The following is a 13958-nucleotide window of genomic DNA, read 5'->3' as shown; positions in this document are numbered from 1 at the left end:
TAGCTAGCAGTTATTGATAAAAGGTCAGTTAGAAGCTTTTGATTAGGAATTCAGAACAGATGCCTACAAGTATGCAACTTCAAAATCATTAGTAAAAGATTTTTGACTGCTCAATTTATTATTATTAAATTCACCTAAGTGAGTGCTTTAGATTAAACTGAAAGCTTAGCTTCAAATTATTATTGTTTAGTTGAGCATACATTTGGGCTTTTATTGAAAAAAAAAAAAAAAACAGTTAGATTTGTAACGAACAACTACAAAATTAAGCCGCAAGAGACCACTTATGCATAAATAAGTTAGTTTGAGCATTATTGCATTTAAATTTACCTATTTAATTAACCCATTAAGCTGATTTCTTGAACAAAATTAATGAAACCTCTCAAATTCTGAAATGAGAAATTATGTACACTGAGGGAAAAGCCACCATAAAACAACTTAAATCAATAAAAACCACATTGATTCAACTATAATTCGGAATGATTTTGCGTTGAAGATGAACATTTTAAAATCAACGTGGAAAAAAGGTTAATTTTTCATGGTTTCGTACCTTAAAGTCACATAAATCAAAGTAGTTCATCTTTAAAACAAAGACGTTTCAACTTTAATTTATTTTTTCCCTCAGTGTATGTATATCTCAGAACCGTGATTTCATAGATTTTTTTGACTTTTAATTCAAATTCAGCAAATCAAAATCTTTCAGAAAAATATAAATTATGGTTCTATGTATTTGTTAAGATCATTAATTATCGTGATAACCTAATGTTATCTACCCATAAAATTTTCCTCGGTTTTGCAAATTTCGGGTTAAATTGGACATTGTTTTAAAAAAAATTCTACCACTTTTTTGATATTGAGCTAAACTTCCAATTTATTTAATGATTTAAAAAAAGAAAATTAAATACATTTATATGCTCTTTTCTGACCTCAATTTTAAAGTCACCATTTTGTATTTTTAATTTTCTTTAAGAAATAGCGATGAAAATGATTTTTGATGCCAAATAAAAATAAAATGCACTACTGGGTCGCACGAACTTGCTCTTAGAGTTGAAGTTGCTTAAATTTTTAAGACTTTTTATATAGGAACTTGGGAAATGTAGGTACATAAAAACAAAAAACAAAACAAAAAAAAAAAAAAAACAAAAAAAAAAATAAAATTCATTTTTCAAAAAAAAAATAAAACAATATCTGAAATCAAATCGCCCCACAAAACAAGTATGCAGTTTTATTTGATATATTAAGGTGCATTTTTAGAAAAAAAATTTTCAAAATCGTTAGAGCCGTTTTTTAAAAAACTAATTTTTTATAAATAATTTTTTTAAAAAAAAGTTCAAAAATAAAATTGGTTTACCATTATGTAGAAATCACTAATCAACATCTAAAAACAAAATTTCAAAAAAATTCAATGTCCCGTTTTCGAAAATTTGATTTTTCAAAAAAAAATTTTCAAAATTTTTTTAAAAATCCAAAAATTATTTTTTAAAAAATTTTATTTTTGGCTTATATTTAAATTATATAAATGCTTTTGTATAAAAAATTTCGTTGAAATACAATAAGTAATTTTGCAGAAAATCCGATTTGAAAAAAGCGGTCCTATGGCAGGTACCGTTAATAACGATTTTCAAACAAAAATTTTTTCTTCAAAAGATAGACCTTGTTTAAAATCTAACATTGGAATTTTTTTAACAAAATCGTTGGAGCCGTTTTCGTGAAATTTAACTTTTCCGAAATTTTTGTATGACAGGTACCGTTATTTTTGGTCCAAAAAAATTAATTCCTAAAACCCCTCTGGAGAGTCTCCAAAAACTGTTACATACCAAGTTTGGAGTCAATCGGTCCATCCGTTTAGGCTCTATACAGACAGACAGACAGACAGACAGACAGACAGACTGACAGACAGACTGACAGACTGACAGACTGACAGACTGACAGACTGACAGACTGACAGACTGACAGACTGACAGACTGACAGACTGACAGACTGACAGACTGACAGACTGACAGACTGACAGACTGACAGACTGACAGACTGACAGACTGACAGACTGACAGACTGACAGACTGACAGACTGACAGACTGACAGACTGACAGACTGACAGACTGACAGACTGACAGACTGACAGACTGACAGACTGACAGACTGACAGACTGACAGACTGACAGACTGACAGACTGACAGACTGACAGACTGACAGACTGACAGACTGACAGACTGACAGACTGACAGACTGACAGACTGACAGACTGACAGACTGACAGACTGACAGACTGACAGACTGACAGACTGACAGACTGACAGACTGACAGACTGACAGACTGACAGACTGACAGACTGACAGACTGACAGACTGACAGACTGACAGACTGACAGACAGACAGACAGACGGACAGACGGACTTCCGGGACCCACTTTTTTGGCATTGTCTATCATCGTAATGTCATGGAAAAATGTTATCTCAACTTTTTTTTTTTTGTACGAATGCATAACTTGATATTATATAGTACCTATATCGCAAGTAAAAAAAACACTTTAGAGTGGCACATTACATTGACATTAAAAAGATACTGATTCTGAAAGAAAAAGTTGGGATTTATAGCTATACATTCTTTTCACATTAAAATGGACAAATAAAAGAATATAATATTTTTATTCTCTCCAAACGTGCGACTTAAATATTTTAATGCAAAACTTCACTGTCTTGTATATATTATATGTATATTTTTTTAATTATAAATCTTCTTTATCATTTGCTTAATTCAGAAAATTAAAAAAAAAAAATATTCCACTGCATAAATTGTTATTATCATATACCGGTTACCTTAAAACAGCATGCAAAAAACTAGCAGTTCGATAAAATTGGTTTTTTAATTAAGAACATCAATCCAACAAAGTACTATAGGTACAAATTACTAAAAAAAAAGGGTTAGATAAAATTTCAAATTTGTTTCTTTGTTTAAAAAATCAATTAGTATTAGATACTGGTTGTTTGTTAAATTATATTACATACCTATGTGTATAAAAAGATAATAATCTATTAGCTTTGATTAATTTTATTTTATGTAACTACTACTTTTAATAATTATAACAATGTTAATGTAGATTTAACTACACAATATCTTTGTCCACTATTCATTACGAAAATGATTCTGCAGATTAATTAACTCATAATTATCTTCTGAATGACAAAAACTCAACAAAAAAAAAAAAAAATGATTCACGATTCCTTGGATGGTTATCAATTTAGTGACTGTTATTTGACTGGAAAGAGAATAAAACCACAGAAACCCAAATTGCTTAACCAATGGTGTATACGTAGCTTAACCAGTTCCACGGCAACCGGTATATTTTGTTGATAACTTTTTGCTGTCGCATTGAATCAATTGAAAACTTTTTATTATGAGAACAAATCAAAGACTCATAAAAACAAAAAACAAAAACTAAAAACAAAACTGTTAAAAATTTGAATACAAAAAGTACGATTGAAAACTTTAAGAGACGTGACGGAATTTTTTAAAAGATTGTATTTGTTCGATTATGCTAATGAAAATTATACAAATTTTAGAAAGAAAATAAAATTTTAAATAGAAAAATGACTAAAAAAAAAAGATACATAGCTATAGCAAAAGTTCATTTACCTTTAAATGTTTAGAAGTAGAGCTGTTGTTAAGAGAAATTTTTGAATCTTGACCTAGGCAATTTATGATTATGAATGTATGTAGGTGTGTTTGGAAAGTTTGTTTTTACTTTTCTTGTAAGACAAATAATATCTTTTTTTTGTCAAAATATTATTCAAAACCACCAATACGAGCATGGCGGAGAAGGCAAAAACAATACAATTTAGAATTGAACGTGATATCAAAACAAATTAAAAACAACATCACATATAAAATAATACATTTACCTACTTTTATTTCCTTGATCAAGGCACGATCTGCCCATTTAATTTGTATTCCATTTTCTATATCTTTTGCTTGGAGAGAAACATCAACAAGCATTTATCACTTTAAATTAATTTATCTTGAATTGGGGTTACATAATTTTTCCAATACATAGTTAGTAAAGATATGAAGGGATTTGCTCAAACTTGGTATCTAAGAGTTTAAGTGATTCTTTTAGAGAAGAAATTAAGTTGAGGTCTGAAATAAACTGTACTTGCTATATAACCAATATGAAAAATCTTAACATCTCAAAACAGCTCCAACGATTCGGCTTTAGAAAAAATAAGAAAAAAAAGAAAAATAGCTCGGCAAAAATCCTTGTATCTAACCCTTCTAATTGGTGTCGGGCGGTAATGATCACCACAGTTTTTATCTTGTGTAAGATGGATGGGGATCAGTCAAGGTCAGGTTGCATAGATGTGTTTTTCTTTAACTCCTTAACAACTAAACAACCAGAAATGTAGTTTTACCATCGACACAAGGTTCCCAAATTTTCAGTGGTGGGGTGAGAGTTTTCATAACTTGTGCCTTAGAAATGGAAAGCTGGTTGACAGTTCCAAACGGGTTCTATAAAATTATTTGTCTTAAAAAGTACCCAAAGAGTATACTTCATTTGGGTGCAAAACCTTTTAAAAAAAGTTTTTGTAATTTAAATAAAGGTAATTTTTTACCCGTGTTTTTGTTAATTTTTAACATAATAATGAGCAAATTTTCCAGCAATACTCGACTAGTACCACCCAGTTTTATGTTTAATTTTAGGATTTGGTAAGCAAATAATGACTTAATTTATTTTAGGTACACATTTTTTGGACACAGAACAAAACGATTTTAATTTTTAATTAGTAATAAAATTTAATTTAATATGACTTAAAAGAAAAAAAAAGAAACAAATTTGTGTTTTGTGTATGACTGATTTACTAAGCCCCTAAATCATGAGTACCCTCAATTATATTGAATCCTAAAATCGTTTAGAAGTGCGAAAAAAGGTGGGTCCCGCAATTCTGTTTGTCTTTTTGTCTTTCCGTCTGCCCATTTGTATGTACCTCGAGCAATTTTTGAAGTAAAAAATGTTTTTTTGTACCCTTAATAACCGCGGTACCTGCCATATAATGGTTTTTTTAATTATGAATTTCTCGTAAACGACATAGCCAACGACATATCAACCAAAATTTTTGTACAGAAAAATTAAAATAATGGTTTAATAAAAATTTTCAAAAAACACATTTTTTGACAAAAAAAAAAATATTTCAAAATTTTTGTTTGAAAAATCAATTTTTCGAAAACTAGATTTTAAATTTTGTCGAAATTTCGTTTTTATGTGTTGAATAATATTTTCTTGAAAATGGCATACTAACTTTTTATACTTTTTTACGGCTCTAATGATAAAAAAATTTTTTTTTCGAACAATTCCTTTTTATACAAGAATTCAAATGGCATTCTTGGTTTTGCGTAAAAGATCATTTAAAACAATGCTAAATTAATTATAAAAGCTTGTTATTTTTTTTTTTTCGTTCGTCGTGAATTTTATTTATCAAAACAATAGCTGGTTTATTTTAAAAAAATCGCTTTAGCGGGGTTATAAGAAACGGGATTGCATTTTAAATGCGGTATTTAAAAAAAAAAGAAACGGGAATATAAAAAGAGGGATATCGAACATAACCCATGTTTTATTTGAGTAACTGTACACACTACGAAGAAAAAGTGGTTGTTCTAAAACCTATTCATAACTTTTATTACAATATTTACATACATAAACGTAGGTAAAATTTTAACAAATTTTGTAAAGAAAAAAATTGAATGTATTAGAACTTCGCTGAAAAAAAAAATTATGTAAATTTTATGGCCACGCTTTCACCTGTGTGGTGAAATCTGCTTCTGATTTAAGCTGATTGAACTCTTTATGTTTTTGGAAGCTGTTTTCTAATGATTGAAGTTGTTCGTATATTTTTTTTTTTGGCAATAATAAAATTGTGTTTTATTTAAGTAACAAGCTTTTATCTAGGCATATATTTTTTAACTTTAACATAATCAAAACTTTCTGACACTATCCCTCAAATAACTAATTCTGTTTTCATTTTATTCATTCAACAAATAAATTAAAAAAAGTTGAATATAAAAAATTATTTTACAAAATATTAACCTTGAACCACCTTATACGTTTTACAAAAATAAGAAAACAAAATATATTCTTTCCCAATTAGTTTTGTGTAGTCTAAATTAATAAGAAAAAATAAATAAATTAATAAAATAAATTAAATGAATAATCCTGTTTTGGTGTAGTTGCTTTTTACGCTCCCAAACAATTTTTTTATTTATTCATATTTGATGTAATTAAAACAAAAGAAAAATATTTTTTATCTAGGTAAAATATTGTGTTAATGGAAATAATTCCCAAATCAAATTTCTCCGGGTAATGCAGATATTATGTTTTATTCAGTGACTCAGAAGTAGGGCATATCTTAGCAGAATATTGAAGTAACATCTTGGGTTATTCTTTCCTTACTTTTTTATTGAGAAAAAAATAGTGATGTATTTCTATTTCTTGGATATCGAATTATGTAAAATAAAAACTGGGTTATTTTGTCAACAATCCAAATAGAAATTTGAATATTCGTAAAACCTTATACGTCACAAAATTTAATGGGTAGAATATTCTCCCAAAAAAAATATATTCTTAGCCTTGAACTTAATTGTTTGAGATTGAGATCAACAAATTTATAATATTATGGGTTTTTAAACTTCTTGAGGCATCAAAGTGGAAAAAAACAACAATTACATTTAATTTGAATCACAAAAGTTATAATTATTATTATTTTTCATGCTAATGATTTTTGAAGAATCTTTTCTGATCTGCTGAAGGAATAATTGATTTCATCAAATTAATTGAAACAAAACAAAAACAAAAACGAATCTCATCTTCAAAAGTAGTTTTTTTATTTATTTCCCCTACTTTTTGGCACAAATTTTTGTTTTGGTTAATCTGCCGCCGCACCATATTGAGAAATTCACCGAACCGGCAGTATGCACCTGCAAAACAAAAGAAAAAGAAACCAGACACACATGAATATTTTTGTTCACACTTCTATACGATTTTATCGTATCGCACAAAAACAGGGACGGATTTGAAAGAATATCAAATATGTAGAGTTTGACTTAACAGGGTTTAATTTTCTTAAGTTCCAAATTTCAAATACATTAAATCGTACCATACTCTGAAGAATTGTGTTCTTTAATAATGCATAGTAAGTTCCTACGTTTGTTGTTGTAAGAGCATGCGTTGTTATCTCGGTGATAATTTAAGGCTATTGTTCTTTAAACTTTAGAACCTTGAAAATACAAACACCTTTTTTTATTATTATTGATTACAATTTTTATTTGATGTTCACTTGAAAGTGGTTGGACAGCGAGTGCCCATTATGCCGATCATTTAAAGGTACTTTGCCAAAAATGACAAGTCAGCATAATGAACACTCAGCGCGTGAGACTAAACATTGAACTTTTATTAAATGATCTTATTTCGTCTGGTCTCACGCAGAAGTAGGAGTTGGGTGGAAATATGATATGGTAGGAAAGGTAAAAATGGGTGATAGAATACAAAAAAATACATAATTATACTTAAAAAGAACACTCAGTGGGAACTGGTAAGAAATCATTTCCCATCGTGTCAGCAACAATGCAATGTGATAATACTATTGGTCATATGGTTACTTAAAATGATACTAAAAATGTTTACTTAACATACTCCCCCCCTTTGAGGGATCTAATCCCTCAAAAAAATTTAAAATTGTGTGTCTATTTCAAAACGAGGAGCGCTTCTTCTAGGAAGTGGTTTGGGTTTTCTTTTTTTAATAAAATAAAAAATAATGAAGCCAATCATTGTAAGGAATAATATGAAGCTCATGCTATAATGATGGTAATCGTGCGTATTTATAGAATTTACCCAGGTATCATTATCTAGGTCTTTATCAACTTCACTAATTTTGCCTTTTAAATCTTCTATCTCTTTAAAATTAGTCTCATTGCTCGGGGATGTTATGATGTTCATATTTTTCATCGGAATTTTACCTTTAATTGACTCAGAAATTTTAATAGAGGGAACAAATGAGTTTTTTAAGGTGGTATTGCTAAAGACTCGACCATTTATCACTATGTGTGGAAGTTTTAAAATACATGGTATCAAAAATTCTATAAAACCACTGTCACTTAGTGTAAGACTTTTTGTTATTCCTTCACACACCAATAAACCAGTTACAGCCTCCTTAAGAGCAAATATCCAAGTATTGGAACTTCTTAGGCTTACCCATCGATCTTGAGAGATGGATCTCGTTAAACAACAGTGACTTAAAGCACTACTCAAATGATTCAGAATCGAGACTTCACAACTTATACCGCTGTCTCGATGAATCATTGTTGGTAGTTGTTGGTTACAGACAAAATTTTTCGTTGAGAGGAAGTGGCATGATGATAGCTGATTTTCTGTTAATTCAAAATACCTATCTCTTGTTGCAGTGACTGCTAAATAAGGGGATGATAATTCTATTATGAAACTTGAATCATTTTGAAATAGAGGAAACTGAACTAAATTAAAAAGCTGAAATTCTTGGTTATCAACCAAAGGGATCATCATTTCAAATACTATTGAGTCATTAAGACTTCGTCCTTTAATAGATGACAGCTTAAAAATATCTAATACAGATGCTGTCGGAATGTTAAGATGGGATGGAATGTTGTTCCGAATAATTTGGAGCTGTTTAGTAAATTGTGACGGCGAAATAAAATGAGGATTCATTTTGACATTATTAAGACTAAGAAGAACGTCAAGTAATGTGTCTTGCACTCTTTCGAGGTTTGAAATTGACAAAATCAAATATGAAGTTAATGCAGAAAAGCGCTGACTGACATCGATTATTTCTTGATGCTTTTCAATGCTGTTTAAGGATTTTTCGAACATGGTTTTAAAACCTTGATATTGCTGACTGAGTTGCAGATTATTTCGTTTAAGCAGATTTACGGTTGAATCTGCGATTGAGCTCTGCTTTTTAAAGAGATGCACGAGATGCTGTTCATCTTGGTTGACCAAAGAGATTTGGTGCTGTATGTCCTTAGCATCATCTTGATCCAATACCCCAAATAAGCTATGTGCCACGTTTCCTATAAAATCGAAAGGAGATCTAGCAATTCTTATCCTTTTATTGTAAGAAGTGTGATAATTATGAATGAGGTCATTGTTTGATTCGATTGCTATAACTCTTTGTTTGAGAGCTGTTACTGTAGGCAAACAGTACGGATTAATTTTCAATTCATCTAAACAAATATTATCCATTCTCTGTAAATAAGTTTTCACTTCTCCTAGCTCTAGCCAATATGATGATAAATTATAAAATATATAAATGTTCCAAAAACTATTAACGGTGCTCGCACTACCTATATCTTCAAAATAAATCCCTGTGGGATGGTCAAATTGGGTTATTCTTATTGGTTCGGTATCTGAAGAGGCAGCTAATGGAAACAATAGCAACATGAAGCATAATAATGATGTTAAAGAGTTAAGGAGGTATCTCCCACTTCTTAATCTCATCAGGGGTTGTTTTTTTATTGGGATTTGTGCAGCATCCTTTTGCTGCTCTTTATGGTCAATCGGTAGGGGACAAAGATTTTGAACAGCTCGTTGATATGTGCCGGTTTCAGTCTTAACATATGCCACTCGTACTAATCCGTCTGTTCCCTTGACAACTTCGATTACACGTCCGAGCTTCCATTTCATTGGAGGCTGGTGTGCATCTTTTAAAACAACCATTGTTCCAGGTTCTAGATTTTTGGATTCCACCTTCCACTTTAATTTCTGTTGAAGAAGATGGAGGTATTCATTTGACCATCTTTGCCAAAAATGCTGTTGAATATGCTGAATCTGACGAAATTTGTCTAATCTTGAGATGTTATGATCAGTTATGTCAGGTTCTGGAAGCGATGTCAACGGAGCACCAATTAAAAAATGACCGGGACTCAATGCCTGCATGTCATTAGGATCTGAGGAGTTAGGTGTAAGTGGGCGTGAATTCAAGATAGATTCAATTTGAATCACAACTGTGGAAAGCTCTTCATAAGTTAAAGACGCTTCTCCTAAATATTTTAACAACAATGTTTTTGCGGATTTAACAGCGGCCTCCCAAAGGCCTCCGAAATGGGGAGAACGTGGTGGAATGTGTTTCCAGTTAATTCCCATTTTTAAACAATTTGAATTAATCGATGATTGAGTTTCAGACGAATCAAGAAAATCTTGAAAATCTTTTAATTGGTTTCTTGCCCCTACAAAGTTTGTGGCATTGTCACAGAATATAGTATGGCATACACCTCGTCTTCCTATAAATCGTTTCAAGCAGTTAATAAATGATTCAGTAGTAAGGTTGCATACAACTTCAATATGAATAGCTTTTGTTGAAAAGCATACAAATACTGCAAGATACGATTTTGTTGGAGTTTTCCCTCGAATATTATAATGTGTTCGTATTGGCCCACAAAAGTCCACCCCTGAATAATAGAATGGGCGAGAAGGTACGATTCTTTCCTTAGGTAGATTACCCATTAATTGATCTATGGATTTGGGTTTCGCACGGAAACATTGGATGCATTTAGAAAGTACCTTTTGTGTTTCTCTTCCTACACTCAAAATCCAAAATTGTTGCCGAGAGATAGATACAAGTGTTCTATGGGAAACGTGTAGATGTTTTTTATGTAAGTGATCTAAGAGTAATGTGGTAACTATATTATTTTTTGGGAGTAATATTTGATTTTTTGCTTGGGAAGGAATTTCAGCATTTTTAAGTCTTCCACCCACATGTATTAACATTGTTGTTTTATCAAAATATGGGCTTAACGAAATTATGCTAGAGGTATTGCGGAGAGGTTTCCCTGCCTGAAGTGCCTTATACTCTTCGGGAAAAACACTTAATTGAACAATCCTCCATAACAAATGCGTTCCTTTCTGGATTTCTTCCGCGGTTAAAGAACCAGTTCTTCTGTTTCCTTTGCAGCGAATATTAAAATTCATCATGAATCTATAGCAATGTGCAAAAATTTTCTGCAGTGTAAAAAACGAGTTTTTATGGTTGATTGAATTTATTATATCATTTTGGATTGACATATTTAGCACTGTCTTTGGCCTTCGATGCCCAGAGATTTCTTCTGGAATCGAATACTCCATTTGTATACTTGAAGTTTGTCTTAAAAACTCAGGGCCATTGAACCAAATGGTTGATCTTACAAGATTGGGCATTCCTAACCCACGCGATATAAGATCTGCTGGATTTAATACTCCCTTTACATAATTCCAATGATTCAAATCTGATTTAGATTGGATTTTTGCTACACGATTTGCTATATATGTCTCCCAAGTATAGGAAGGTGCCTTTACCCATGTTAAAACCGTTGTAGAGTCGGTGTAATAACTGACTGATGTGATCGTCCTACTGATTATTGGAAGGATTTTTTGCACTAATTCCACCATTAGGACAGCCGCCTGAAGCTCTAACCGAGCTATAGTTGTCGCCTTTAAGGGAACGACACGAAATTTTGAACATAACAATTGAACAAAAACTTTCCCTTCATTATCAATAGATTTTAAGTAAATGCATGCGCCATATGCGCTTTCACTACTATCGGAAAATGCATGCACTTCTAATTTCGTAGCTGAGTCTATTAAGATAAGGCGTGGGATATTAATTTCACACAAAGAAGAAAATTCTGATAAATAGTTTACCCACTTATAAGCCTGTTCTTGAGGCAGATTCTCATCCCACAATATCTTAGATTTCCAAAGTTCTTGTAAAAATATTTTTCCTAGTAATATGGCTGGGCCTATCAATCCCAAGGGATCGAAGAATTTTCCCAAGTCGGCAAGAACGCGGCGTTTGGTAATCTTTAAATCATTGGGTGCATTGTACTTGTAGCAAAATTTGAATGTGTCTTCAATTGGGTCCCAAACCAAACCAAGGGTTTTAATGACCTCCGACTGATAGATTGTTAACATTCTTTCTCGATCTTGCATTGGAATATTTTCTAGAATGCGTGGATCATTTGAACAAAATTTGGTTAAATTAAAATTTCCTTGACTTAATAATTTTATTGTTTCATTGAGAAGCAACTTGGCTTCCTCAAGAGAATCTGCTCCTGTTAGGCAGTCATCCACATAGATATTTTTTGTAATAATTTTTGATGCATTAGGATATATATGTTGAAAATCATCTGCTAATTTGACCAAACATCTTGTAGATAAATAAGAGGCAGACGCCATTCCATACGTAACTGTGTTGAGCTGGTATGTTCTTAATGTGCTCTTAGGATCTGGCCTCCATAAAATGTGCTGATATGCTCTATCCTTTGGATGAATGAGTATTTGACGATACATTTTGCTAATATCGCCAGTGAATACATATTTATGTAATCTGAAATTGGCTATAACTGAAAATAAATCTGATTGGACTGTTGGACCAACCATGAGGGTGTCATTAAGTGAATACCCAGATGTCGTCTTTGCAGAAGCATCGAAAACCACCCTGAGCTTTGTTGATGAGCTCTCGGGTTTAATTACACAATGGTGTGGAAGAAAATAATTTGACTTTGGTATGTCAAGCTCTTGAATTGCAGTCATATGACCTAGACGCTCATATTCCTCCATGAAGTTTGTGTAACTTTCTTTGAGGTCTGCATTTTTTTCTAGTTTTCTTTCTAATGAATAAAAACGCTTCTTTGCAATTTCTTTTGAACCTCCTAATGTTTGGTTTGGGTCTTTCTTAAAAGGAAGTCGTACTATGTACTGACCCTGGCGTGTTGTTTCCACGTTATCATTAAAATGTTTTTCACATTCAAATTCTTCTTCGCTGTAGACCTTCGATTCAACTTCAAAATTTTCACTTTCCCACAGTGATCGGACCATTTTATCTAGTGTTCTCAGACTAGGTTTTGACACTGAATGACAATGAGAATTTTGGGAAGAATCTACAGCGCTTCCTGCTAAAACCCATCCTAATCTAGTATTCCGCAATAGAGGAAGATTGTTTGAGATTTTAAATTCTCCCGGCAAAAGAAGCTCAAAGAATAACTCTGCTCCAATTAACAAGTCTATGCGGTTGGAACTAATTGTGTTAGGGTCAGCAAGAAGAATATTGGAGGGCAATTGCAAAGTTTGCCTATCCAGAGATGCAGTTGCCATATAATCACTTATTTTTGGCATTATACTGGTCTCAATAGTTCTTTTATATGATGAAGTTCTGGATTCTAAATGAACATTTATTACGAAATTGGCCTGACTTTCCCTGCCTCCAATTCCGCTAATCGGAATGTCCTTTCTTCGCTTTATGCTCCCTAACTGCTGGGCTAGGGATGTTGTAATAAAATGTAATTGAGATCCCGAGTCTAACATAGCACGACAAGGAATACGCGTTCCTTTTGAACTCACGACGTTCACAATCGCCGTGGCGAGATATACCTCGCGACCCTTTAATACGACCCCTAGAGAATTGTTATTATGGGACCCTGAAGGAAACTCACCCACCCGACCAATAATATTATCACACTTACCGGATGCTGGGTTTTTTACGTTGACATCTTTTTTATTTGGATAGTGTAGTAGAGTGTTGTGTTTCCCGTTGCAAACCTTGCATCTACGTTGCTGTTGACACGATGGGAAACGATGTCCTTGCAAACAGTTGGTGCAAAGTTGAAGCTTCCGCACCTGCTGATTGCGATCCTCAACTGAAAGATTAATAAATTTTTTACAATTAAAGATCTTATGATTATTAGTTTTACAATATGGACAATTTGAAACTTCCCTATTTTCAGATGCGGTGGTTACCGCTTTCTTCCTTTCATCTGATTTCACCGTCTCCAGGGCTTGGAACCTGCATTCGACAAATTCCAGTAATTGGGTTAGAGTTGGTGTTATTCTTGGTGCTTGTAGGGATTCCTCGAAAAGCATTCGGGTGTCTTTGTCCATTTTTTCCAGCAATAGATGTACAACTAATGG

This window comes from Episyrphus balteatus, chromosome 1 (assembly GCF_945859705.1).
Source record: "Episyrphus balteatus chromosome 1, idEpiBalt1.1, whole genome shotgun sequence".
NCBI lineage: Eukaryota > Metazoa > Arthropoda > Insecta > Diptera > Syrphidae > Episyrphus > Episyrphus balteatus.
Note: the sequence above shows the minus strand (reverse complement) of the source record.